At 44.5% G+C, this 12228-nt stretch overlaps 1 protein-coding gene across 5 annotated transcripts in view; it reads right to left on the bottom strand.

Annotated features, from left to right (window-relative positions):
* Cc2d2a (coiled-coil and C2 domain containing 2A) overlaps positions 1–4840 on the bottom strand; it is a 109004-nt gene extending 104164 nt beyond the window's left edge. For all 5 annotated transcript variants that reach the window (XM_021260260.2, XM_021260262.2, XM_021260261.2 and 2 more), the window contains exon 1: positions 4656–4840. The gene's annotated coding sequence lies outside the window, so the exon portion shown is untranslated. The remainder of the gene's footprint in view (positions 1–4655) is intronic.
* Between the last annotated feature and the right edge of the window lie 7388 nt (positions 4841–12228).

Here is a 12228-nt window from a genome sequence, read left to right as displayed (position 1 = left end):
GAGTGTGGATAATGGGAAGGCCCATCCTAGGTGTGGGTGTCACCAACCAATAGACTAGTAGCCTGGATGGAATATAACGGGCAGGAAAGGAGGAAGGCTGGTGCTCACTGCTACCTGTCTGCCATGATGCCATGGACTGTTTCTCCTCTGTCATTCCCTGTTGCCACACAGCCTTGTCTTGGAGCCAGGGAAACCTTGAAACCCTTGAAACCTCTACTGAAACCTGTGAACTAAAATAAACCTTTCCTCCATTAACTTGTGAGGGTTGGATATTTTGTCCTAGCAATGAGAAAATTAATGAAGGCATGAACCTTTCTTGAAGTCCAGGCTCTCTGGCCTTGGAACCCCAAGCCTTACACCAGCATCCTCTCTGAATCTTAGACCTTCTGCCTCGAACCCAGTTCTACCATCAGCTTCCCTCATGCTGAGGCCTTTACACTTGCTTTGTGTCACATGTCAGCAACCCAGGTGCCCTGTTGTGGGACTACTGAGCCGAAGTCAATTTCCAAAAAAATCTATATCTATATCTATATCTCTCTATATCTATATCTATATCTATATATCATATGATTTCATCTCTTTGGGGAACCCTGAAAATACAACATTTAATCCTTTGAAATCCTGCTAGCTTTGACTTCAAACTGTATTCAGGACAATTGCTTCTATAGAAGGACCTTCACTATTAACAACCTGGTCAAGAATCACCTTCTCCCATGCAGGTGACTGCAAGAATCTCCTCATTTCTCTGCTTCCCACATCGCACACTTATAGTATTCTCTGCAGAGCGAATGGCTGCAAATTTAAATGTGATTATGTCTTTCCACCAAAATCTTCCAGTGATAGACCTTTGCCAACTGGGTCAAATCCAACATTCTTTCAAGGTCTTCCAAGGCCTTATCAATTTTGCAGTTGAACCCTCTGCCTCAGGACCTCTGTGTTTTAACTATTCCTTCTACCTAGAACTCCCTTTCCCTAGATATCTCCATAGATCTTTCTCTCTCTTTCACTTCCTCAGGTCTTTGATAAATTCTAATTTTCTCAGAGAGGTCTTCCCTGACCATCACAGGGTAATGAAAACTTCTCCTCCCCACCATCCCGGAACTCTTAGTACCTTACAGCAATTGCCTTTCCCACGGTACTTACTGCCAATCAACACATGTACTTATTTGTTGATGTCTGCCCATCACTGTTAGAAAACAGCTATAAGAGGGCAGGGACAGAACTTTATTCATTGTTTACTGCCGAACCTTGGCTCATGACACACAATAGATACTCATCATATACTTGTCAAATGGAAAATCAAGTTACTACTCATTGGCTGTGTCCTCATGGCTGTGTTCTGGGAACCTTTTAAAGCTTTTTATCCTCTCTAGGTTGATGTGAAAATGAAACCATCTGATGTATGGAGAAATTTCAGGCACAGGGTTGGGGCTGCCTACGCCCTTCCTAATATGAAATCCAGTTTTAGCTGGAAGATTAACTTGCCCTTTTGTAGGAAGACTAAACTCCCACTGCCTCAGCAACAACATTAGCCCATTCATGAGGGGCGGGCCCCTCCTTAGGCTCCTCCTCCCAACACTGTTCCCAACACCTGCTTTCTGGGGATGCACTTGAACCACAGCACATAGCATGTCATCAGGGCCACAGGGAAGCACAAATGTCACTCTTAACCAGCTCATCCGAGGTGTTCCATGTTTGCCTGACCCCCCCGGGGAATTAGCATGTTAAAGGGAAAGAAAGCATCAGAAAGCCCATTGTGTCTCATACAGACCTCAAAAGGTACAGCAAGTAGAAGAAGCAAAAAGATGAGAGCCAATCAGGAAATAAAGAGGCAAGAAGAGAGGTAACCGGGGAGAATTAAGGATGAAATGCTCAAGGACCTGACAGTTCTCCAATAAACAACTCTGGTCAGCACAGAATAGAAGGCAAGAGCTGAAATATTTTAGTAAGTAAAAAATGATTCTCTATAAATTAAAAAGTCTTACAGAGAAGGAAAAAATAGAAGTAGGAAATAACAAATGTAACAAATTGCTTTTTTTCTCCTCATTCTTTCCTGATCATCACCTTTGAATGAATTTCTAAGGAAATCAAATGACACCCAAATTTATTTTTCTTATGAACGCTGTAGCTAAGAAAAGATAAATCAGTCCTACTTCACTTTAATATGCCACCTGTCACCATCATTTTCATTGGGCACTTGTTAATCTGTTCCTATTGGCAACACCAAGATCAGAGCTGTGATTTACTGCAAACTCATTTTGTGCTACCTTTCGATGTACATTCTCTTTATTCCTTGCATTGACACTTCTAGTGTAGCAGTACAGACACCAATTTATGTACAAGGGAACTGAGACTCTGACAGGTTGTATGATTTTCCCAAGGTTATAGTTATTAACACTCAGCTTCCCTCATGCTGAGGCCTTTACAGGTTATAGGTTGTAGTTATTAACACTCGCATTCAGATTTTGACCTCAAGACTGTGGTTCCAAATTCCTCCCCATCCCTCAGCATCTTCATCATTTATTCAGGCTTTTGCAGGGTTATCAGTAATGATTCTTCCCTAGACTTTTCTGGAAGTATTTACAACTGGAAGCTGGGAAACATTGTACCAGTGGGAAAGGGCTTAGGCTATGTGAGGTCAATGATTTGTTTTACTCAGTGTAGAACACTCAGTGTAAAAATATAGTTTCAGGGAAAGTTCCGACACCTTCATCTGAACAAAGGGGTCCTCCTGGATCAGAGCCACAGCCAGAGGGCTGTATACTAAGGAAACCTACCACGTGTAGGGGAAGGAATGGAGGCATGGGAAAGGGGCAGCATTGTGTACAGAGTAGCTCATTGCACAGAATTACAGCGAAACCATGTGTTTCTAGAAACAATGAGGACTTGGTAAAAAATTTTATGGACCTGGGTTCAAATTCCAGCTTGACTTATCAGAGGTGTGATCGTGGAGCAATGCCTCCACTTCTCTGGGAACATTTCTCTGTAAAATCATGATTACACTGTCTACTTTGAAGGGTGATTCGTTCATAGAAGCTCCATGATACAAAATGGATAGTAAAATGCCTAGCATGGACCGGGTTCTCCCTATTGGCGGGTCTCATTACTAAGGAGAAGCTGGGTGTGGTGGTGCATGCCTGTAATTCCAGCACTCTGAGAGGCTGAGGCAGGAGGATCTCCAGTTTAACCCCGAGCCTGGGCAATTTAGCAAGACTCAAAAGGAGAGATAAAAAGGGGTGGGGATGCAGCTCAGTAGGAGGGTCCTGAGGTCAATCCCCAGTGACAGACAGACAGAAAGACAGACAGGCAGGCAGGCATGCACGCACACACACACGCACATGCACACACACACACACACACACACACACACACGAGGTGATGGTACACAGGGAATGTGAAAGAAAGGGCTGAGGAGGGGGAACAAAGGAGAGTCATAAGAGAAGCCTAATGGGATATTCGAGCCCCACTCCCCTCTTTAGCTCTCGCCTTCCCCACCACCCCATCGCCACCTGCCTCCCTCCAGCCAGGCCCAGGCCCTTGCTTTTCCATCTCCTCTGTGAGGAGCTTCTGAAACTCCCCACCTTCTACCCCTTTGCGTTTTCTCCCTCCATTCTGAGTGCACGTTCCTGTCACCTTACAGAGTCTCAGAAACCTTAGCAGGTACCACATGGCTCTTTTTGCCTGTATTACCTAATTCTATAAATTATTCCAGCCACAGCTTTCCTTAGTATGAGGCTAGTGACAGAGAGCTCTGGAGAACTACTGGCTCAGATGTGCATAATTTACATTGCCCTGGAAGGGTGCATATAGAACCAGAGTTATGCTGTGCTGTGTGGTGCAGAGCCAGGGGGCTTACAGGACAGACTACGTGCTGAGCGCCCCTTTCTGGAAGGAACCCTGCCATGCTCCGAGGGCTGAGATCTTTTCATAAATCTCCTGTGGCACTTAGCTCATTGTGCTGTTATTATCAGATTATGGGTCAGTAGACCCAGCAAACCCATTTCTCATCTGGTCTAATTCAGTTTTGCACACTCTAAATCGAAGCACACACCTGGTGCAACATTGATGCCCCATAAATGAGCTCTAGATGTTCCATTCTGGCACTGAATTTATCTGCAGAAAGGTTTATATAAAAATGCAATCGTGGATGTATATTTCCCATATGAGTTTATTAACTGCTCACAGCACTTCTTTCCAAAGAAGGGGAAAAATCTGTCTGCACCACAGCTGGGAGGTTTCCCCCGAGTCTTCTGGAGCCCCGCATCCTCAGCCTTGCGCTCAGGAGCCCTTTCTCTGTCCAGTGCCAAGAAAAGGGAAGCTAGTAAGTAAGCAGCAAGTCCTACTTCTGCCCTTGAGCCAGTTCAAGCTAAAAGGCTCAGAGATGCAACAGGCAGCAAATATTTCACAGAGGATTGGTCGGAGAGGATTTCCACTGGGGAATTGTGACGAACTGGATTTGCATTTCCTGCAGGGCAGACACAGCTCGAATCAAAGCCGCCCGGTGCAGTGGTCTAGGTTTTCATTTTGGGGGATAAAAATGCAAACAGTGAGCCTCTCCCTTTACAGTTCTTTCACTCCACTGTCTGCCGACCCAGGCAGAACTCCACACCAGTAAGTGAAAACATGAAACCACTGGGCCCCCTGAACAGATTTACCTTAAGGAACTTTACAGATGGCTCTTGCAGATTCTGCTCACTTTCTGGAGTGGAAGGGAAGAGGCCAGAGACTGGTGAGGTCAGGCTGTTGAATCTTCTGAGTCCAAAGGGAAGGGCTGAGTGGAGGGGAGGCCTGGGCTCCCTAGGAAGCCGCAGCCAAGTCTCAGGCAAAAACACCAGCTTAGCAACTGGTTCCTGGGAGGTCACTTGCAGCTTTTTTTTCTTTTAAAGTGACAGTTCACTTCTAGTCACGGAGTCCAAGGGTGCTGGGCGTGCAGCGGAGCACAGCCTATAGAATTCAACTTAGCGGTTTCGAATCAGAAAAGATGTTCCTAGACGGTGACGATGTCTGACTGAGCAGTAGCAGTCTCTGTGGGGTTGCCCAGGGCCCTGGTGAAGGCAGTGTTTTCCAGCTAGACATGGAAGACTGAGTGCACGAGTTTAATCCCTGCTCATTCTCCGCATCCCACTGCAATTACTCAAAGGGAACATGAATGTTAGGGTTCAGAAAGGCAAAGGGAATGGGAGGGTACATGAGGCGAGCAGCCTGCGGGAAGCCGCACCCTAAGTGCACTGTGCGTGCATGTGTGTGTGTGTATGTGTGTGTGGGCACGCGCAGGTGCACTGACTATATTTCCTTATTTTCTATGTCTTGATGCTCTGGCTTTTGCTGCTTTGATCCTGGAGAGATTGACTCTCCCAGGAAACCTAATTCTTAGAGAGAGCAACTGGCTCCCCTGACATACACACACTCTCCTTTGACAGACAAGCCAACCAATCCCAAACCCATCTCCTTTATCAAACTCACATGAGGGAAATATTGGCCACATCCTCCACCACCCCAGGCCCAGGCACCAAACGGCTATGGACCCCTTTGTAGTCCAGAGCTCACAGAAATGGATCAAACTGTCCAGGTCTAAATGTACCCAATACACCCACCTGGCTCACCTGCACCTTCCTGGCAAAACCTGAAAAGGCCCTGGGCTATCTTTTACCCTCCTCCCGGTCTCCTCCTGGTGAACACTCACTCATCCCCATGGCTCCGAATGGGGTGTTACGGGCTATGGTTCAAACGTGTCCCCCCAAATCAGGAGTTGCAAACATGATTCCCAGTGCAGCGGTGCTGGGAGGAGGAGCCCAGGGAGGGGCTCTTCCCTCACGAAGGGGTCAAGGCTATCACTGTGCTAGATGGGTCCCTACAAAAGGACACGTTCAGCCTCCTTCTCCCTCTCTCCCTCTTACCTTCTGCCATGCCACCATGTGACATGAAAGCCCTCACCGGATGCCAGCCCCTCTGCCTTGGACTTCTTAGCCTCCAGAACTGTAAAAAATAAACTTCTATTGATTAGAAGTTTCCTAGTATATGACATTCTGTTTTACCAGCATGAAAGAGGTTAAGCCACTATGGCTCTTATTTCTAGCGACCTGTGAGTATGAACTTCTTTCTTCATGACAATCACTTCCACGCCTGCCTGTCTTTCCATATGTGTCAGCTTGACTGAGTAAGACCAGCCTAACAGATTAGCAAAGCCCTGGGTGTGTCTGTGGGTGATTGACATGTAGACGAAAACTGAGGAGGGAAGACCCATCCTCATCGTGGATGGCACCAACCAATAGGCTGTAGCCTGGATGGAGTAAAAAAGGGACACAGGACGCCTTCTCTTTTCTTCTTCAGAGGAGCTCTTGTCTTCAGTCTCACCTTTGGATGTTCATTGCCAGTTCCTCCAGGCTTCCAGGGCAGCCTCTTCAGCGCAGACTCTTTGGCTCTGTGAGACAGACTCACACAGACTCTGCAGTGAGCCTTCGAACTTCAATTGGATCCCTTGGATCTCCAGAGCTCAGTTGACCACTTTGCATTCTTCCATCCCTGAGGCCACAAACAGTCATTGTAAGTCTACCTAGTGAAACCTTTAAATATTTTAAAAAAATATGTATTTATGTATTAAATATTTTCCTCTAGTGAACCCTGACTAATACACTACAGCTTATTAAAACAAATCCAGAGTTCATTTTTTAACACAGTATGTATATATGTGTCAGCATGTTTGTGTGGTATGTGTTTCTCTGTATGTGTCGTGTGCATCTCAGTGTGTATGCGTGTGTGTGTGTGTGTGTGTGTGTGTGTGAGAGATGGGGGTGCAGATAGGTATGAGAAAGAGAAAACGAGCCAATCTACTTGGCAGACATCCAGAGGCTCCACAGCAGAAGTGTTACGGGCTGAATTTTATGCTCCCCCAACATATGTTGAAGTCTTCACTTCCAGTATTTCAAGATCTGACCTCATTTGGACATAGGGTCTTTACAGAGGTAATGGAGTTAAAATGAGGTCATTAGGGCAGAACCTAATCTAAAAGCATCCTGTCCTGAGAAAGAGGGGACATCTGGACACAGAGATGGGCACAGAAGGAAGATGAGCAAAGCCACAAGACAAACACCACCAATATCAAGCAAGAAACACTTAAACCGGAGGTAGGAGGTCACTGGACAAGTTCTCACTCACAACTCTAGAGAGGAACCAAACTTGCCAACACCTTGGTTTGGGACTTCTAGTCTCCAGAACTGTGAGACAGTGAATTTATGCTTTTTAGAGACACTCAGTGTGGGGTACTTAGCTACTGCAGCTCGTGCAACCAGACACCAAGGAAAGTGGAGCGTTAGAGACAGATGGAAATGCAGGAAGATTTGGAAGTTTGCATTTGGAGGGCTGCATCTCAGGCCCTTCTTGATTCCTGGCAGCCAGAGCAGTCACACCCTCCCACCACCTGCCTCATCTGCAGCTGTCCGGAGGGGGCTGAAGGCTTCTTCTCTAGGGAAGTGGAGCCTGATACTGAGTACCCTCAAGTTCCTAGGTATGCAAAGCTGAACATGCCTCAGGGCTGCTAAATGCTTTTGAAATGGCAAGATTGTTGGGGCTTTCAAAGATGTCTTCAAGAACTTTGGCAGCCATTGTTGCTCTTACCAGTGTGGAATTGGAAAAAAATGGGAAATTTTTTTTCTGAAGAAACTGTGTGAATACAAGGAATGGACCCCAGACACTCGCATTTCTGGATCTTTGCATGAGAAAGCAGATTGTCTTTATAGAAAGCATTAAAACTTTTTTGAATAGTCTCAGGCTAAGAAATTCAATACTTATTATAGAAAGAGAGAACTAAGAAAATGGAAAGGTAGAATTTATCAAAGGAACAATACAAGAAAAGCTGTTGGAGAGGGAAGAATCAAGCCTTCAAATCGAGAGGGAATATCTATTTTGGCACAGAGAGAAGAAAACTTGTTTATCTCATTCTGTGCTCTGTATGTGACGGGGAAAACATTCTCTAGAGAATTCCTAACTACTGACTTGAACCATGTACTTCACCTGCTTTATTTATGCTGTCGCTAACTTTTAGGAACACTCTAAGACAGCAGTCCCCAATCTTTTTGACACCGGGGGCTGATTTTATGGAAGATAATTTTTCCATGGACCAGGGGAGAGGGACGGGGTGGTTTCTGGTTAGATTCTCATAAAGGAGCACGCACCCTAGATTCTCGCATGTGGTTCACAGTAGAAGGTATGCTCCTGTGAGAATCTAATGCCTGCTCCATCCAATGGGACAGTGATGGCGAACCTTTTAGAGATCGAGTGCCCAAACTGCAACTCCAAACCCACTTATTTATTGCAAAGTGCCCAAAGTGCAATTTACCCTAAATACTGAGGTTTTAGTTTAGGAAAAATGACAGTTATCTGGGGCTCGGCTGCTGGAGCGACTTGGCTCAGCACTGATAGAGAAGGCTCTGCATGCCTGCTGTGGCTTGCGTGCCCAAGGTTTGCCACCACTGCCACTGAGGGTGGCCATCAGGGCATAACAGGAGCCACGGGGACCGCTGCAAATGCAGGTGAAGCTTTGCTTGTTTGCTCCACACTCACCTCCTGCACAGCCCAGTGTCTGATGGCCACAGATTGTTACTGGGGTTCGGGGACCCCTGCTCAAAGGGATACATTTTAAAAAGTGGCCTCAGGCTACTGTAGCTCTTGCGAGCTGATGCACCTTCAAGTAAGAGTCCAAGATGTTCACAGGCAAGCCTTAAAGAAGTTGAGCTCAAATTCCCAAATTAGACAATGCAAGCAGGAATTCTCTGGTCAATAGACAAGCCAGAGAGTGTTATTAGATACCTAGGGATTTTGTATAATACAACCATTAGATGGAGAATGTAAAAAAAGCAAAGAAACAAACAGACAAACAAAACAATGACCAAAAGTTTAGGAGAATAACAAGAAGACTTGCAAATATGAAAGAAGAGGGAAGCACTATGGCATGACTATGCCATAGGCTGCTTATTTGTCCCTCTGTGGCTGGACCTGTGGGTTGTGTCCGTCACAGCAACGAACATTTGCATATGAGTATTTTCCTGAGTTTCTGTCTTCAGCTCTGGGTGTGCGCTGAGGGTGGAGGTGCTGGATTGTATGTAGATTATGCTTAACTTTCTGAGAAACTTAAAAGCTGTTGGGCTGGGGATTTAGCTCAGTGGTTTCGCAGCCTGCTGCGCAAGCGCAAGGACCCAAGGTCGATACCTGGTACCAAAAAAAAGCTGTTTCCTAGAATGGCTGTGGCCTTAAACAGCCCCACCCTCGATGCACAAGAGTTCCAATATTTGCCTATTCTCACCAACAGTTGCTATTTTCAGTTCTTTTGATTACACTATAGTAATCCTGGTAGCTTTGGAGAGGAATCTCCTAGTTTTTTTTTTTTTTTTTTGAGGCAAGAAATATCTTTAATTTTTATTATAGGAGATGCTGAAGGAAGTGTCATCTTTGTATGGAGTCAATAGTACAGGCCAAAGACGGACGGGCTGTGGAAGCCAAGAACCCCAGCATCTCGTTAGAGGAGTTAAACGGCCAAAGTCTTGTGTTACAACCCAAATGCTAGCCTTTTGTCTTCCAGATGGTCTCAGATACAGATTTAACCCTTCAGGAGTTCTGGTAGGAACATGACAGCATTCTTTCCTGTGTGGGGTTAAGTGAGAAATCCTGGGCCAAGGTCTCTCTAAGGATCCCGAGAGCTGCCTATTTCATAAAGTCAGAAGTAGACAGGAGCTGGATGTGGTGACACACACCTGTAATCCCAGCACTTGAGGCAGGAGAATCATGAGTTTGAGGCCCAGCCCACCTGGACTACATAGTGAGACTCTGTCTCAAACACCACCACCACCAACAAAAAGTAGACAGAAGAAACACAGGCTGCCTTGCTGGAACTCAGGCAGAGGAAATACATTTTCTGAGGACAGGCACTTTGTTCCACAAGGGACAATTGCATTTCTCTAATGAGTGATGATGTCAAGCATCACGTTTCACAGTAGCCATTGCCCATTTGTGTATCTCCTTTAGAGAATGGTGTGTGTGAGTGTGTGTGTGGGTAGGGGAGGATTGTGGTTGTAACTAGACTCATGGCCACTGATTCGATTGCTTTAAATGCTTGTAAACCTACTCAGATTTTACATTTCTTTTAATTTCAGTTTTAGTATATTATATATTTAAAGAAAATTGTCCTTCTACTTTGCTTTTAAATTGATTGGCGAGAAGATTTTAAAATATTCCTTATTTTAAAATACTGATGTATCTGCAATGATATTCCTTTTATTATTCATACTAATAATTATCCTGGGCTTTATAGATCTGGGTTTAAAAACCAAACCTCCACACTGTCTGACACCCTCTCATCAGTAAGCGGGGTCTGTATGTCTGAGTGGATCTGCAGCTGTTTCGACCAGCAGGGTATGGCAGATGTGGTACCGGCTTAATGGCCAGATTCTAAGGCTGAGCTGTAAAAGATGATGCCATTTATATGTTATTTTCCAGAACTGTTGTGCTTAGGTCCCTGAGCCATCATATATGAAGTTTGATTATGCCTTCGAGGCTACCAGTCTGCCACACGGGAAGGCCTTGTGGACACAGTCTTTTGCCAGACCTTCTCTGAGTCACCTCAGCCCAGGCTTTAGGCGTGTGAGTCAACAAGCGTTTGGATGATGCCAGCCCCTAGACATTTAGTTCCCTCTTAGGATTCAAGTTTTCTCTGATGAGTTTCAGACACTGCAGAGTAGAGATTAGCTAGCCAGCTGTGAGCTGTTCAAATTTCTGACTCACAGAATCCATGTGCATTCTAAAATGATTGTTGTCAGCCATTACATTTTGGGGTCATTTGTTATGCAACAAAAACAACTATATGAGTTGCATCTTTAAATGAATAAAGAGATGAAGGAACAAAAGAAATATAGTCATGACTTTTTAACATGGAATATGCTTTGTACATATTGGCTTAGTTTGGGCTGTTTTAACAAAAGCTTAAACAATAGATGGTTCTCACGGTTCTGGGGAGTGGAAGTTCAAGGTCAGGGTACCACATGGTTGGGTTCTGGTGAAAGCTCCTTGTCCGGGTTGCAGATGGCTGCCTTCTAGTGTCCACTCACATTCTGTAGAGCAAGTGAGCTCTGGGCTCTTTCTCTTCTTCACACTACTCCCATCAAGGGATTCTATGGCCTCATGTAACCCTAAGTACCTTCCAAAGATCCACCTTTAAATTCTACCACATTGGATGCTAAAGCTTCAACACAAGACTATTGGAGGGAACATGAACATTTCAGTCCATGACACATGCATACTTTTCCAAAAAAGGCAAATGCATTAAGTTTCTTCAAGGGTGATGTCACGAAGGTAGGACATATTTGAAGCCTTTTTGGGAGACTAGAGCCCTAGAATAAACATCTAAAAATTGTAGAACTTGAGATGAGATTCCTATTCTATTTTCTCTTTGGAGGAGAGATGCAAGGGTGCGTTATTTGGGTCAGTAAATGGCTAAGATATACTTCTCACACCCGGGCAAGGGTGACACAATTCATCTTTGTATGGATGTGTCATTCTTATTCAATTCTTTGAACTTTACAGTTCTTACGATTACAGTTAATGCGCTCTCTGTGAATGAGAAATGTATTACAAGGGAAAACGCATCACCAAGATAAAACTCAAGTTGGAAGCTGAAGAATCACCTTTGAACTATAAATTTTTATAAAACCATGCTCTTCAAACTTGGATTTATATTTTTCAATTTATTAAATTACATGTATATCTTCTTGAAATGTAACTCAAAACCCAGGAGATCTGAACCTCTTGTTTCTCTAGTAAATGGAGAGAAACACTTACTGATATATTGTCTGTGTACACTATTTGTATTTTGTCGATATTTGAACATTTAATTTTCTTCTCCAGTGCTATGATTTTCAACCTGCTTTGAATTACAACACTTTCTGTCATTTGCTTCATTTCACAACATTCCCACTTCTTAACAGAGCTGTCAGAGCCATTGAGAGTAAAACACTATAAAATCCATTTTATTTAGAGACTCATGTCATAATGTGAAATAACCAGAGATGCTCTTACACATCAGAGAAAACTGCTGCTTTAGTGTGAGCAGTGAACTTTCTTCTTTTTCTTGCTGGAGATGTTACTTTCCTCCAAGTTATACCTTCTCTTCTTTCCAGCTACTTCCTCTGTGTGCATCTTGCTGGCTAGACCTGCTTCGGCAGCTAAGTGTACAAATTTCAT

The sequence above is a fragment of the Heterocephalus glaber genome, unplaced genomic scaffold (assembly GCF_053883595.1).
Source record: "Heterocephalus glaber isolate CG9 unplaced genomic scaffold, H.glaber_assembly_v1.0 deba00001509, whole genome shotgun sequence".
Lineage (NCBI taxonomy): Eukaryota > Metazoa > Chordata > Mammalia > Rodentia > Bathyergidae > Heterocephalus > Heterocephalus glaber.
The sequence above is the reverse complement of the archived record's forward strand: the minus strand, read 5'-3'. Positions and strand labels throughout refer to the sequence as shown.